Below are 16,347 nucleotides of genomic sequence, written 5' to 3' on the forward strand. Positions count from 1 at the left end.
ACAGCAGCACCTCCAAGGCTCATCCTCCCTTCCTCCCCCCACCCCCACCACCGCCCCACCACCTCCCATACCCACCACATTTCGGGCTTCTTCCAGATCCTGCTCACAGCTCATCTCTGAGCACCTGCTAGGGAACAGGTACTGTGTATACCTAACATTCTCTAATCCCACTGAAATCCTATGTGTAGACATTACCCACATTTACCCATGAGAAAACTGAGCTCAAAATGGTGAGGTCACAAAGCCGGTAAGGGGGGTGAGTCACTCTGAATCAAGAATCAAACCCAAGTTATTCCGATTTGAGAACCCCATTTCCCAGACCCTCCTACCACTCACCATCTGGGGTGTCCCATCCTTGGTGTCAGGATCCTCACCACCAGGCAGAATCCTAACTTCAGAAGGCTCAGGACCACTGGCTCCTGACCAAAAAGAAAAGAGTGGTAAGCAAAGAGAAACAGATTCTGCTGGAGTCCTTGGAGGACCAGTCTCTGGCCTTGACAGTTTCCCTGCCCAACCCCCCAAACCAGGACTGATTGGATCCCCCATGATGCAGAGCCTTTGGACCCCCAGGGAAATGAAGTTGGCTTCATTATGCAAATACATGCAAATGAGCTTACAGGTTGGACTACCTCCAACTGCAGGTGTCTGTGTGATCTGTCCATGGTGCTAAGCCACTGCATTTTCATTGCCCTCAAATATGATGCCATTCCACAAATATTTGTTGAGCAGCCACCATAACAAGACTCTGAGTGAGACGTGTATAGAGGTGATCTAAGTATGGTCTCTGTCATTGAGAGGCTTATAGTCTAACACTCTCACATGACAGTGTTATTTTAGATCCCTATATTTTTGCACAGGCTGCTCCCTCCTCTTAGAATCTCCTTTCATCCACCCCCCAACCCATTCCCCTGGCTAATACTTACTCATATTAAGCCCCATCTTCCCTCGAAGACTTTCTGTACTCTTATTCTAGGTTATGCCTCTCTACTGGGCTTTTATAACACCCCAGGTTCCCCCATGAAAGCAGCTATCACACTGCACTGAAATTGTCTGTTTCAGTTTCCATCTCCCCAACTAGAAACTGGCCTTCTGCAGGGTAGGAACCAAATCCTATTTATCACTGGATCTCCAGCACCTCACTCAAGGCTTTGCCCAGAGCTAGTTCTTAATAAACGTACACTAAGTAGATGAATAAGTGACTGTGCTGGAAGAAGGCACCAAAACATTAGGCCAGTTCGGACAAGGGCAAGACTAGATCCAATAAAGGGAAATTGAGGAAGACTTCCGAGAGAAGAGTATGTTTGCGGTGAACAAGGTGGCTGTGTGTGTGTGTGTGTGTGTGTGTGTGTGTGTGAGTAAGAGAGAGAGAGAGAGAGAGAATTCCCAGTGGAGGAAATAGCAGGCACAAAGGCAGAAGAGGTGGGCAAATAAGGACTTCTCAGGGGTGGGCTCAGAGAGTTGCAGCAGACATTTGGGGTTTGGAAAACACTGGGAAGAGATGGGAGCGAGAGGGAGTCAGAAAAGAAGATGATTCTGAAGTTTGCAGCAGCCGTGACTGGAAGACTAATGATGCCATTATTAGACACAGGGATGTCAGGAAGAAGAGCTGGCTTTGTGGGCATGATTAATAGTAATGGACGAGACACAGTCAGACAACAAGAAGGACTTCCTGACCCTGAGGAATGCGAGACCATCAGAAAGATGGTGAAGCCTTCTGGGAATCTTCCAAAGAGGGGAGGGGAGGACCTGCCTAAAGCCCTGGCCCACCCTGTGCCCTGGGCTGTACAAGCTGTTGCTTATCTCGTCTGGAGGGAAGCTGGTGTGACCTCTCAGATAGCGACTCCCTGACTCTAGATGACAATTCTCCTACTTTGCCCCTTCCTGGGGAAGCAGAGGTGAGTTCAGACCAAAATGGCCTCTCAAACAGTTGTTGGAAAAGCAGCTAGAAGCATCTCCTTGCTTTGGAAAGAAGCTCTGATAGCTTGGTCTTTCAGCCATGGCCTAGTCCTCCTCTTCCTGCCCCAGGCAGGACCATGTCTGAGACTCACAGCACAAAATGCCATTTTGACAAAAGCCCAGACTGTCCCATTTGCCTTGTTTGCGGCCCATCAAGCTGATGTGCTTCCCTATAGTGGACATTCCCAGGTCCGCCCTCCTTCCTTCACCACCACAAGGGCTGCTGCCACTGAGCCACTGAGCCTTCATCAAGATCTTGTCAATGGAGTTCCTGTCGTGGCGCAGTGGTTAACGAATCCGACTAGGAACCATGAGGTTGAGGGTTCGATCCCTGGCCTTGCTCAGTGGGTTAAGGATCCAGCGTTGCCGTGAACTGTGGTGTAGGTTGCAGACACGGCTCGGATCCCACGTTGCTGTGGCTCTGGCGTAGGCCAGCAGCTACAGCTCCGATTCAACCCCTAGCCTGGTAACCTCCATATGCCGCGGGAGCGGTCCAAGAAAAAGGCAAAAAGACAAAAAAAAAATAAATAAATAAGATCTTGTCAAACTTCAGCCTCTTTAGCGTCAAGCCATGTTCTCCCAGCTCCAGTTTCAGAGGAGATGGGTTCCTGTATTTGCTCTTCTCCAGATAAACCACCTCCCTTATCTATGCCCTATATGGCAGCACTAGCTAGTGGGAAAAGCATAAGCCCTGAGACCAGAAGGCGTGTAACACAAGACAAGTCACCTTCCCTCTCTAAGCCTAATGATACTTGCTCACCTGTCTCCAAGGATTTTAATATCAAGTGATACAATGTATATGAAACCACTCTATAAACTCTAAAAGATTATGCAACGTAATCCCTCACAAGAAGCCTTCATTTTTGTTGTTGCTGTTGTCTTTTTGCCTTTTCTAGGGCCGCTCCCGTGGCATATGGAGGTTCCCAGGCTATGGGTCAAATCAGAGCTACAGCTGCCAACCTATGCTAGAGCCACAGCAACGCGGGATCTGAGCCACATCTGCAACCTACACCACAGTTCACAGCAACACAGGATCCTTAACCACTGAGCAAGGCCAGGGATCGAACCAGCAGCCTCATGGTTCCTAGTCGGATTCATTAACCATTGCACCACGACGGGAACTCTGAAGCCTTCATTTTGGATTTCCAAAATCCCCAATGTCTAAATACTAAACAATAGCATCAAGTCCAAATTACTGAGAGAAGATATCCAGTTTATGGATTTGCTAAAGAGACGAGTTAACCAATATAGACTTCCTTCTGTATATCATACTCAGGATCACATTCCTTCTGCTGCCATTACTAAACATAATCAAAAGGAAGGAAAAACAAGCAAAGAGGGAACTAGTAATTCAGTCCCTTGTCAATCTTATGGATTTTGCTTCCTAAAAATAGATCTGCCCACTTATTGCCATTTCTACCAAATCACTGTCGGCTGACTAGCCAAAATACATTCTCAACTTCCTTTCCCCTTTCCCAGGCTCTCTTGTACCCAGAAGCCACACTTTCAGCTAATGATACACATAAAAATCTGATGTGGGTTTCTGGGAAAGATTTTGCCTTTATAATAAAAGGGGCGGAGTTGCTGGTACCATCCTTCCTTTCTTTTCAGCTTGAATACAATCATGATGCCTGGAGCTAGGGCAGCTGTCTTGCCACCGTGGGAGAAAAGCCTAGAGAATCCAGAAATGCTAGCCCTGGAGTCATTGAACCATGGGACCAACACAAGCAGTTGCCTTCCTCTAGGCCAAAATGTGGTAAGGGACAAAACCCTCTTTATTTTTTATTATTTATTTATTTTGCTTTTTAGGGCCACACCCACAACATATTGGTTCCCAGCTGGCCTATGCCACAGCCACAGCAACGTAGGATCCAAGCTGCATCTGCAACTTGCACCACAGTTCATGGCAATGCCAGATCCTTAGCCCACTAAGCAAGGGCAGGGATCAAACCTGTGTCCTCATTGATGCTAGTCAGATTCGTTAATTGCTAAGCTGCGACAGGAACGCCTCTTTTTTTTTTATGGTCGCATCCACAGTACGGAGTTCCCCAAGCCAGGGATCAAATCTGAGCTGCAGCTGCTACCCATGCCAGACCCTTGAATCCACTGTACCCAGCTGGGAATCAAAACCACACCACCGCAGAGGCAAGGCAGGATCCTTAACCCACTGGGCCACCCTGGGAACTTCAAAATCCTCTTGATTTAGACCACTGGTGGTCAGATTTTCTGTATTTGCAGCAGAAAGCTCTGCTAACTAATCCAACTACCTCAGAACATCATCTCCTGCCTGGACATCTGCAAAAGCTTCCTAAATGGTCTCCCTGCTTCCGTTCTTATCCTGCTGCAATCCCAACAGTCATCTGGAAACACAAAGCTGATCGTGGCACTTCTCTGCTTAAAACTCGCCATTGGTTTATTGATGTTCTTAGGATAAAATGCCTTAACCCAACCAACAAGGCCTGCAGGCTCTGGCTCTTCCTGGGTTTCCAAAATCCTCTCACAACAGGTTCCCCCTTTTGCTTCCTCTGCTCCAGCCAGGCCAGGCTTTTTGCGGTCCCATGATCCTTCCCATCACGGGGCCTCTTTCCCCATCCAAAAAGCTTTTCCCTCCCACCTCTGCCTTGCTAACTCCTACACACCCTTCAGATCTCAGGCCGGTTGTTGCTTCCTCAGGGAAGCTTTCTCTGGCCTCCCTGACTAGGTCAGATTCCCCTGCTGTTTGCTCTCAAGGCACTAGGTACCTCTATAGCTCGCCTATCATTACCATTGCCAATTTCTGTGATTCAGAAATTGTCTGTCTCTCCCATTCGAATGTAAGCTCCATGTGAGTGCAGGGATTCCATCCATCTTATTTACTGCATTACCTCCGCCCCTGTCCCCCCACTTCCAGAACAATGCTCGGCAGGTGTTTGTTGAGTGACTGTGAGCCTCCAAAGAACAAGACCCTTTTACTTATGACATTTTAATTCCCACAACCTTCCAAGGGATGCATATGATCCCTATCTCCCAATTTACAGAAGAAGAAACTGAGGCTCGGAGGGGTTCGCTCACAGTCCCAGGGTCACAGAGTTAGTGGCAAACCCAGAAGTCAACCCCAGTAGAGCTTTACTCCAGTGCCTTAGCTTTTCTGCTACCTGTGCTGCTGCTCAGGGAAGCCAAACTGATTAAACGCCGTTCTGGAGGAACGCAGTAATGAAAGTGAATTTGTTAAAAAAAAAAAAAAAAAAAAGGAAACAAACAAATAAAAACCTCATACATACCACATACTCCAGAGGTAACCAGAGTGTGGTATAGCCTCTTCCCCTGTGTGGTGAGTACGGAATTTGTTTCAAGTCCAAGGTCAGATAAATACCGAATAGAGGAAGCTCCCCAAAACCCTCTAACAACTCCGGGTACCGGTGTTACTTCCCCCCATTTTATTGCACCAAGTCATCTACCTACTATCCCAGCACACAGAGAACTGCCCGGATGGTGAACCCCCGGGCCCAGGGAAGCAGCCGCTTTCGAGATTGCCTGCGGCTGGCTGGAAGTGGGGAGTGAAGGAGGCTCGCAGGGTGCTGTGGTGTGACAAATTCTCTGATGCAGCTTGCATCTTCCTGGGATTGGAAGAAGTGGCACACATGCCGTCACCAAGAAATTACCCAATTTAGCACCAACTACACAATCCAGCAATTAGTTTCTTAAACCGGAACTTGCTGGGGGCTGCCAGGCTGGCGGGGTTGTTGTTACAAATCTCACTGGGAAACCAGCTGTGTAATTCGCCAGGAGGTTGTCACTGCCCCAAGCAATTACCTTCCAGAAAAAGAATGGAAGATGGAGGAAGGAAAAAGGCTGCAGAGGAAGGAGTCAGAGTGCTTTCTTTTCCTCTCCCCAGGGCACCGCCTGGCCAAATCAGCTGATTTTCCTTTCTTGAGACCTAGGTGACTCCCAAACTCCCGGGATCAAAGCAGTTAGTGGTATACCTCTGGTGTCAGACTTTCTGGATTCAAATCCCTTTCCATCCACTTACTAGCTGTGTGTACCTGGGCAGGCGATTCACCTCTCTTAGCCTAGCTTCTCTTCTGAACAATGGGATAATACTAGAGCCATTAGAAAGGATGTGATGGGGAACCGGGTAAACATGTAACACTGTACCTGGCGCAAAGAGAATCCTCAATAAAGGCAGCTACCATTTAGCTGTACTTTCATTTTTATGACCTCCTCCCTTGGTTTACAGTGTGACCTCAAGTAGGTCACTTCATCTCTCTGGGACAACCATATAAGGTATCCGACTGGGAAGAAAACGCAGTCCTTACTCAAGATCGGCCACACCTGGTTGCCCAAGGATCCAGGTGCACTTGACAGAGGCCAGTGTCTCAGAGGTTGACACAAAGTGATGCTTTGGGCAAAGAAAAAGCTTTCAAAAATCAAGTATCAACTGATTTATCCCTTCCCCAAGAAGTTGCCTGGAAGAGCTACAAGCCAGACCTGATGGTCCGATGGCAGCAAAGGGGTACCGTGGCACTCTTGCTGGGGATCAGCTTTTTCTGGTCCCCTCACATTGGTATGAGGTCATCCCCGTACCTGTTCCAACACAGCAAGTGAGGCCTGGAACTCATTTTGCTGCTGGGATCCTCCACACCTGTGAATGAGCTATGTGTGCCCTGGGACCCCCCAAGTTCCAGGCTTTGCCTCCTCAGCCTCTTTCCCCATGTCAACCTAACAAGAATGGCCAGGATTCTGCCTCAGTTTCTCTTTCCAGTCCTCCGCCACCCCTTATCTTGACAACAGCTGGGAGGCGGGGGTTGTATGTCCCCTGTGAAGAGGCCAGCTACTGGGGAGCCTAACACAGAGCTCTGACCTCTGGCCCACACTCCCATGGCCCTTAACAGGCATTCCTCCTCCAGCCCCTGCCTTCTCCCACATCCAGTGCTGCCTGAGCCCCCTTGGCCATTGCAGCACCAGCTCTGCTCAGCTGCCTTCGGCAGGATCTCTGTAGCTGGTGCCCTCACCCTTGGCCTCTCTTAAACCTCACCACCCAGCTCTGTCGCTGAAGACTCAGCATGCCTTGTGCCCAACCCCAGCCCTTGGGACCTCGGAAGATCCTTCTCTTCCTCTCATTGCCCCAGAAAGTGGAAAGAAGGAAGGAAGAACAGAATAGAAGGAGGGAGGTTTGGGATCTTTTTCATTCACCTTTATTACTTTATTTAATCAACTCTTCCTGGGTGGTGGGGGGGGGGGCATGTTAGGGTAGGAATTTTACAGAAAATGGGCTTACTGTTCCAAAACAGTTGAGACATTTAGGAAGAGCCCAGTCGAACTCCATCTCCTGACCCATTGGACAGGGCTCAGCCTGTGAATAACCCACACTACCTGTAATCTCTTTGAAAATCCCACCTCAGGGGGCTTGGTACTTGATGTTCTCTCTGCTGGAACACTCTGCCCCAGATATTCCCATGGCTTCCTCTGTCTCATCTTTCAGGTCTCAGTTCAGAGAGGCCTTCCCTGACCACTCGCTAACTAAAGTTGAGCTCCATCCCCCAGGAACGCCCTACATCAGCCTGTTTCATTGCCTTCATGGCACTACTGCTCTTTGAAATTATTTTCTTTATCTATTACTTGTTTATAGTATATCTTCCCACAGCAGAATATAAGCCCCAGGAGGGCAAGGATTATGTGTGCCTTATGTGCTGCTAGTGCCCACAAGTGTCTGAGAGTCTAGAATGATGCCTAGCGCTAACAGGTACTCAAAAAGCATCTGCTGCACGAACGACTATCTTCTCTTTCCACTCCACTCATGTTTCTAAGAGCCCACAGAAAAGACCTCCACTCCTTTCCCTCTAGGGGCTCTGGAGAGCCTCTGGAGGACTTGGTATTAGAAATCCAGCCACCAAATCCAGCCCTGCTTGTTCATCATGCTTATCTAGACCCTCTCAACTGGCAGGTCAAGATGGTTCTTTTCCAGCCACATCTGGAGCTCTCCAGATGTTCCCCTTTGCAAAGTACAGGGAAGGCAGGGAGGAGAAAAGGGGATGAAGTGGGGAAGGAGTTACCCTCCCCACACTGCAGAGCAGAAGGAGGAGACTGCAAGGAGGGGATCGCCCAGCCCGGGGCAGTTCTCTTCATTCAGAGTCTCTGGGCCCCAGCTCCTCTGTCAGCTGGGGCCATGTGGCCAAGAGGTACCAGAAGCAAAGTTCAGGATTCTCCAGGGCTGCCAAAGGCTCAGTGAGGTACAATTCAGCCTGCTCAGCCTCACCCCCTCAGATGCCTTAACTGCAGCCAAGGCCCAACTGCTTCTGGCCCACTCTTCCCTTTCTGCCCACGGATCAATGCTCTGGCTGTTCTCCCTGTCCATGCTCCCCCTTCTGAAGGTCCCTAAGAGCCTTCTTTGGGGAGTCATCCCAGCCCACTGATGAGAGGCAGGACTCCCAGGACTAGACTCCCATGGACCCGTCAGGCACAACCAGTGCAAGAGACTGTGGGTTCTGGGCCTTGAGTGAAACTGTTTGGGTTCATGTCCCAGGTCCACCAGTTACTAGACATGTGACCTTAAGGCAGTCCTTCTGTCTGTCTCTTGTTCAGTTTCCTCAACTTTCAAATGAAGGCAAGCATAGTGCCTTTCTCACCGTGAGGATTAAGATAATGCAGATAAAGTGTCTGGCACAGGGCTGAGCATTAGCTCCTGACAACCAGGGGAAAACAAACAAACAAACACTAAAATGTATGACATCTGGAAGCAAGGCCTTTGAGAGTTTCTTGGCCAGTCTTGGGCAGAGGCCATAGCCATACCTGACTCAGCTATGGATGAGAGATCCCAGACTCTAAAAACCCATTTGTGTCATGTTTCACCTGGGGCTTTCTGTTTACCTGGGTTTCTTTCTTTTTTTTCTTTTTTTTTTTTTTTTTTTTTTGCTTTTTAGGGCTGCACCCAAGGCATATGGAGGCTCCCAGGCTAGAGGGTTGAATCAGAGCTGCGGCTGCTGGCCTACACCACAGTCACAGCAACACAGGATCTGAGCTATGTCTGTGACCTACACCACAGCTCACAGCAACGCCAGATCCCTGACCCACTGAGTGAGGCCAGGGATTGAACCAGCATCCTCATGGATACTGGTCAGATTCATCTCTGCTGCACCACAGTGGGAATTCCAACCTTGTTTTCTTTGAAGACCTCCTACCTCTTGAGCATGCCAAAGACAGCTGAGCAGCCCTGGTGGCATCTGAGAGAACTAGGGACCCTGGATTTGTAGACCCCACCATCCCTGCAGCCAGGGCTGGTGGTTTCTCTTCCAACTCCAAGGATCTGAGAGGGAAAGCCCAGTGGCCTTACTGCTGGGTCCTGGAAAGACAATCATCTGCTTCCAACCATTTTACCTCAGCCTACCTGCATGACCATGAAAAACTTGTTTTGTCTGAGTCTCAATTTTGCCATCTGTAAAGTAGGGATAACAGTATCTACCTCTTAAGGTTGTGGCAATGAAAAAACAAGCTGATCTATCCGCGGCAACTAGCACATTTGTTTCCACACGTCAGTCTCTCCTGACTTTGGAACCCTAGCACCTTCTTTTATTTGTGTGTGATGAGCTTTGGGCTGATGCTGCCCTGGCCTCCAGGATGCTGCTAGGGCCATCAGAAACGAGACGCAGAAGCTCAAGACCATGGCCAGGGTCCACGGGGCAGTAGCTTCTCAGCCAGGCCAGGTGGCCTGTCCGAGTCGCTGGAGCAGGTGTTTTGATTCTCTCATGAAGTCCAGAGTTTAGGCCTGCCTCCTGGGTTGGCACCCTGTGCTGTAAGCTCTCTACATGAGCTAGGACAGGCACTGCCTGAACCAGGGCCTGTCTTCTCCACAAGGAGAGTCAAGCACAGAGCTGGCCCCATGGGGCCCAGGTTCATGTGGTGGCACCTCCCACCCCTCAGCTCTGACTGATCCTCCCCCAGCCTCCAAGGGAGGATCAGCCCCTGCTCCCCGCTCTGGATTTCTGGGCCTAGCAGGAGCCAGGACCACAACAGGAGAGAGTATGGGGAGAGGAGTCAGCACAGACTGTGAGATTCTTCCATCTGGAGAGCCTAACCTCCCAACTTTGCCTCTGATGCAACGCAGGTGTCCTCTCTTCCAAGAAGCCTTACCTAAGAGCACCCTCCCCATCAATCCCAGGGCACAGCAGTTGCTACCTTCTCTAAAAGCCCCACACTTGAACACAGTAGCATAAATATTTGTTTGTGGGCTATGAGCTCCTTGAAAAGGATCCGTCTGGTCTATCTCTGCCTAAGCAAAACGTGGCATAAAGTAGATGCTCAATAATGAGTTCAAGGTCCGTAACTGAGCCATCAGGAAGAAGTAACTCTCTGCTGGGGCATAGGAATAGGGGGGAGAAATGGGAGAAAGCATGAGGGAGATGACTCCCTGCAGCTGGACCAGAACTTCCCAACAGGCAGAGCTGGCCCAGTGTGACGTGAGTTTCCTGAAGAGCTGGGAGCATTCTGTCCAGGGAGGCATATAAGCTCAGGTTGGAGGGCCACTCTGGAGGATGGTATAGGATGCATTCAAGCACAGGATACATTTTCGATCATACAACAACTTTCAGCTCTGAAGTCTAAGGCCCAGCTCTCTGAATGCCTACGATTGAACAGGTGTGTTAAATGCTTGAGATGCATCTCTCTGTGTGGTCCTCACAACCATCCTGTGCAGTAAGAACCTTCCTTACTCCCATTTTACAGATGAGGAGATTGTGACATAGGTGGTGGAAGATTTGCATCTGGGTCTGCTCCTGGCCCAACACCCTCAACCACTAAGAGACCAAGCCACTGGCAGGTCTAAAGTAGCATATTTCTCTGACCAGACTGGTCTGATGAGGTCACCAGGTAGACCCCCTCCCTCCTGGTACCCTGGCTCATCACTCAGCCTCAGGAAACCTCCATCCCTGCCATCCCCCGGCTGCACATGGGATGTGTAATCCCAAGACTGCTTATTCACAATTTAACAAACATGTTCTAGAGAGGCAGATTACACAGCCATGCAGACTCATCCAACACAACTCGCATGGCATTTGTCCTCAAACATCTCGTCATCATCACATAATGTGCACAGATATCTACAAACCTGCTCCCCAAGAGTTCACACATACATGCATTTTCATCCAGCGGACAGATGCTTGTGCACACAGAAGCTGCGCAGATACCAAACCTCACGTACATGTTCACATGTTTATCCCCACACGACAGACATACACGTCCATTTCACATGACTTAGGCACCCACATCTGCTCAGTGTCATACACCACATCCTCCCCCAACAAGAACTTTATCCATTGTTCCCAGATCCAATACTAGGCCCAGGTGAGCAATGATGCTGTCTCCCTCTGGGGTTGGCCAGGCAGCCCTAAGATGGGGAGATGGTTCAGCCTGCCTGTGATGGATGGAATTAATCTACTGAGCTGGAGAAACTAAATAATTAAATCCCTAATCACCCCCCAAGCCAGCCCAAGCCAATATAGCTGAGGGAGGGAGGGGGCTCTGAGGCCCAGACCAATATTCTAGAGAGGAGGAGGGGTTTGGGAAGAGAGGCATAGACAGAACCCTCTAGGAGGGTTCTCTGGAAGGTAGACAGACATACAGATTGACATTGTTCTCCAGGGCTACAGACTCTCCCTTTCCACATGGAAGTGGAGCAGGTGGGCGAAGACAGCCCACCACCACCCACTAACACAGAGTGAGAAGAGGGGTACAGCCCCATCCCATCCTCCCTAGGGTCCTGCCTGCCTCTCCAGGGTATGCATCGCAGGAGTGCACAAGGATGGCAAACAGGACACTCGCAGGACCCAGGACCCATGGCCACTGATGGGGTCTGTCTGCCTAAAAGGGAGCTGACATCGAATGAGTCAGGCCCTGGCCCCGGCCACCCCTGGAATAGGTCCCTCCCCAGCCTGGCGCAGATGGCAGGGAAGGACCCTCCACACAGGTGCACCTGCCTTCCTCAGGAAGTGGGTCCAGCATGTGACTAACAGGCTGAGGATGGAGCAGAGGACTGGGCAGGGGGGCTCAGGGAGTGAGCCTGGGAAGAGGCCCCAGTCTGATTGGCTGAAAAGTGGGTCATTTTGCTTTTGAAAAATAGTGAGAAAATGGAGAAGTAGGTCGGGCTCTCATCCCCTCAGCCCCAGGCACCATCCCCGACTTGTAGGGTGGGGAGAGAAGGAGCGGTCTGCTCATGCCAAAACCCCATCTCCCTCAGGACCCCATTGGGACCCCCAGCACAGGAGGCCAAGGTCATCACCACTCAGGATGCCCAAGGACATTCACTCTCTGAGGCCAAGCCCAGAGCACAAGCCCCACCCCACCCTGGGGACCCAGAACCAAGCTGGAGGGGTGGGGCGCCTGCATGCAAGACCCTAAGGAGCCCCCTCCCATCTGCCTGTCTGTGGTGGTGTCTCCTCTCCTCTCTCCTCCTCCCTTTCCTCATCGTCCACGTGGGCAGAGTCGTTGCCATGACACCGCGGGCAGGTGGGCGGCTCTGGCGGCTGTTTTGGCCCAACCCCCATGCTCGGAGCCCAGGTGGGAGGGGAGCGATGGCAGCGCCCCCGCCCCTAGTCCAGCTGAGAGGAGAGACTGGCAGAGGCCCCCATCATACACCCCAGAACCTGGAAGAGGTTCTAGCTCTTGGAAATGAGGCAACCCAGGTGCAGGTTTGGACGTCTCAAAGATTTTAGGCCTTAATGCCTGCCCACCGCCCACCCCACTAGAGGTCTGAGGGTGGCGCGGGGCGGGGCTGACCCACAACTACCACGCCTCTTCCTCCTCCTCTCAGCAGTCGGCCTCCCAGCTTTCCCCACGTTCGAAGTTTCAGTCCTTTCATCCTGGAAGCTGAATGGTCCTGCCTGAGGTCTAACCTCCGTTTCCCGTTCTGCAACACAAGCTCATGTGTTGCGTGCTCTCTCCGGAGATAGGCAATCAAAGTTGAGACTCTCAGGGAGATTTCTCCCCTCCAACCAAACCGGCAGCCTCTACTCTAGAAACCGTGACCCCTTTCCTTGGGTGTCACCGCATCCCCAAAAACACACCACAGCAGGGGAACCAGTCACTCCTAGGCCCATCTTTGGCCAAGGCACCAATCCCACTAGGAAAAAGGACCGGCGTGGAACAGGGAGAGAAGGACAGGAGGGAAAAGGTGAGGAGGGCTAGACAGTGGCTTCTGTCTGAGGATGCCGTCCTGCCTCCCACCAGGTCCGGCCTCAGGAAGTCTGTCTGGGCCAGGGCTGAGCTCGCCAGCTCTGAGGGGCCATATGCCTCTCCCCGCGCGTCTCTAAGTCTCTGTGATTCTGACCTCCTAAGACCCTTCCCACTATTCAGGATCCTAAGCCCTGCCCCTGTTCCCTTAGGCAAGAGCCCTGTATCGCAGACCAAATGGAACCAGAAGGACCCCTGCATGGCAGCCCTTCACAGCCCGGTGGACAGAGGTAGGCACATGGGGGTGATGGTCCCAAGATCCCAAAGGAAAGGGGACCATCAGCCAGAGTGAGCTGGAGGGTGTCCAGCTTGCCACCGGGTATTCATGACATGCATACCAGATATGCATATAAAGGCACTTTTACTTTCTTCCTTAGCCTTCCTCCACCAAGACAGCAGATCTGACTGCCTAAAATAGATACGTGCACACGCGTGTGACTGTGTGCGTGCATGCCTGTGCTTGTATACTCTATCTCCTTTTCTCCCCCTCGGCTCCCAATGTTCTCTATCAGGCCACCCTAAGTTCTCACCAAAGCTCTTACCACAGGTTCCTATCTGGTCTCCCTGCCTTGTATCTTGGCCCAGCCCAATCCACTCTCTTTACTGGCTGCCACTGTGATCCACCTAAAATTTGTCTATTTCAACACATATGTATTGAGGGCCTCCTTGCCCGGAACTCCTCTGGACTCTAGATACAGCAGTGCACAAAACATGTTCATGCTCCCTTCTCATGACATTTGTATTCGAGTGGAAAAAGAGATGATGAACAGATATATGAAATAATGGAGGTGGTAAATGCTGAATTTGAAATTTTACTTTTTTTTTTTTTTTTTTTTTTTTTGCTTTTGAGGACCACACTCATGGCACATGGAGGTTCCCAGGCTAGGGGTCAAATCGGAGCTGTAGCCACCGGCCTACACCACAACCATGGCAATGAGGGATCTTAGCCATGTCTGTGACCTAAACCACAGCTCACCACAACACTGGCTCCTTAACCCCCTGAGTGAGGCCAGGGATCGAACCTGCAACTTCGTGGTTCCTAGTCAGATTCGTTTCCATTGCGCCATGACAGGAACTCCTGAATTGTTTCTTAAAGGGGGGGGGTGAGAGGACAGCATGACAAAGGGGCTACTTAAGGTAGACTATGGGGGGAGGCTTCCCCCTCAAAAGTGACTTTTGAAGCAAAGACTTCAACCAAGTGAGGGAGCAAGTCATGTGGGTATCTGGGGGGAGAGCATTTCGGGCTGAGGGAAACGCTAATACAACAGCCTCCTCAAGGCAAGGCTGTGCTCAGCTTCTTTGCGGAACTGAAAGGAAGCGCTTGTAGGGGTGGCGCCGGAGATCAGGAAGGTCACTGGAGGCTATTTTACACACAGCACTTATGTCACCCAAGCCCCACTAAGCACTTAGGATTTCTCTCTGAGCGAGATGGAAAGCCACTGGAAAGGTATGATCTCATCTTATTCTGGCTGCTTTTGTGGGGAGAATTTCTGGAGGAGGGGCTGGCAAGGGGGGAAGTGGGGAGACCAGTTGGGACAGTTCCTGTCACAGAAACACCTTTACCTACAGTTGCCCATGTGGTGAACACCTGTTCGAGCCTTGGCTCAAGGCCCTCCTCTTCTATGGATCCTTTACGGAACCCCTCCCTTCCCCACTCCAGAACTGACCAAGCCCTCCATAGATTCCCACTGCCCTGATAAACACTCTCCTTACGTGGATCCAGGTCTTTGACCTCCTCTAGACTGTAAGTTACTTGAGGTCAAGGACCGTCCCGGTGTCCGGCACAGTATGTGGCACATCACAGGTGGATGATCAACACTGACTGAATGGATGGATGAACTGGGTGAGGGACTATCTGTAGGCTGTTGTCAACTTGGGTGAGAGAGGTGCACGTGTATGCCATCGTGGGTTGTAATCAGGCCAGTGTTAGCACATGCCCATATAGGTCTGCATACGCTGTCTACAGGTATGTGTGTGTCAGCTATGTACATGTCAATAAATCCCTCTGTTGGTATGTACATTTCTGTAGATCTGCTCACCTGTATACATGCTAGAAAGTGCATTTGTGTTGAGATATGCATATTAAGGCACAGACGAGCAATACACACATATACAAGTACACACACACACATGTGGGAGGCTGAGGCACACACCTGGGCCTCCCTAAAATCCCTGCCCTTTCATCCACTAAGTCCAACTTGTTCTGCTTGATTCTTGAAACCTCCATTGTAATATTAACATTCGAGCTCCCAAATTCTTTCCCCACCTCCACCCCTGAGCACCACAGCATCTGATCTGATCAGCCTTGAGCTCGGCTCCCTCACTCAGTTGTTCCCAAGGCCTATTCAGGTGTCTCCTCTGCAAACTCCCTTCATATGGGTGGTGGTGGAGAACAGTTGGGTCCCTGTAACAGGATAATCTGAGAAACCTCAAGGAGCCTGGTTTTTGGAGAAGAGTCACAGGCATCAGAGTGGATCAAGTTCAAGCTTATGTGAAAAGAACTTTTGGACAGCCCCAACGTGTAGTCAGAATCTCTCTCTCATTCTTTCTGTCACATTTATTCACATGAATGACTGAACTTATGTACGTCAATTCATAGGTGCATACACGTGTCCCCACATGTATGCTCACATGCATACTTACACTCACATATATGCATTGTTGGGTGAGCACACAGAGGTTTAATTTAGTAATTGCCTTTATAGTCACTACATACATAGATATATACACAGTGATACATATATACACACATGTACATGTGTCCACACATACACAAACTCATAAATTTGTACACATTCATACAACATACAAACATGTATAGACACATATACAGTCATATCCGCACTCACAGGCAGAAATACACAGGCACATACACTGCAGTAGCAAAGATACTCATCCCCTCCTCTGGCTTCTATTCTTTTCAGGAAGTTAGAAGTTCACATTCTCTCCAAGTGATGTCACAAGTTTGCATTTGCTCTCTCCTCTTGCCAGTCTCCCACTTCTTCTTGGAAAGTTTTTCCTATTATCGACAGGATATACCCCATCCCTGGACACACCCCTTTCCTACCCACTCAGAGGGGAAGAAAAAAAACAAGTCATTCCAAAAAAGGACTCTGTTCTCCCTTTGTCTCATGCCTGGAATAGCCAATATTTCCTCAGACAACCTGGGATGCAAGAGAACAATGAGGTAGG

General features: G+C 50.2%; 1 protein-coding gene and 1 long non-coding RNA gene across 3 annotated transcripts in view; both read right to left on the minus strand.

The window, feature by feature from the left end:
- Positions 1-16,347, minus strand: part of LOC146402666 (uncharacterized) — a 171,187-nt gene that overhangs the window by 133,374 nt on the left and 21,466 nt on the right. The gene's annotated exons all lie outside the window — the stretch shown is intronic.
- DLGAP3 (DLG associated protein 3) overlaps positions 1-16,347 on the minus strand; it is a 63,023-nt gene that overhangs the window by 40,231 nt on the left and 6,445 nt on the right. For both annotated transcript variants that reach the window (XM_021095869.2, XM_021095868.2), the window contains exon 2: positions 337-419. The gene's annotated coding sequence lies outside the window, so the exon portion shown is untranslated. The remainder of the gene's footprint in view (positions 1-336; positions 420-16,347) is intronic.

The sequence above is a fragment of the Sus scrofa genome, chromosome 6 (genome assembly GCF_054392235.1).
Source record: "Sus scrofa isolate SSC_HxYL_T2T_F1_AM1 chromosome 6, Sscrofa_HxYL_maternal_Yorkshire_Landrace_v2.0, whole genome shotgun sequence".
In the NCBI taxonomy this organism is placed as follows: Eukaryota; Metazoa; Chordata; class Mammalia; order Artiodactyla; family Suidae; genus Sus; species Sus scrofa.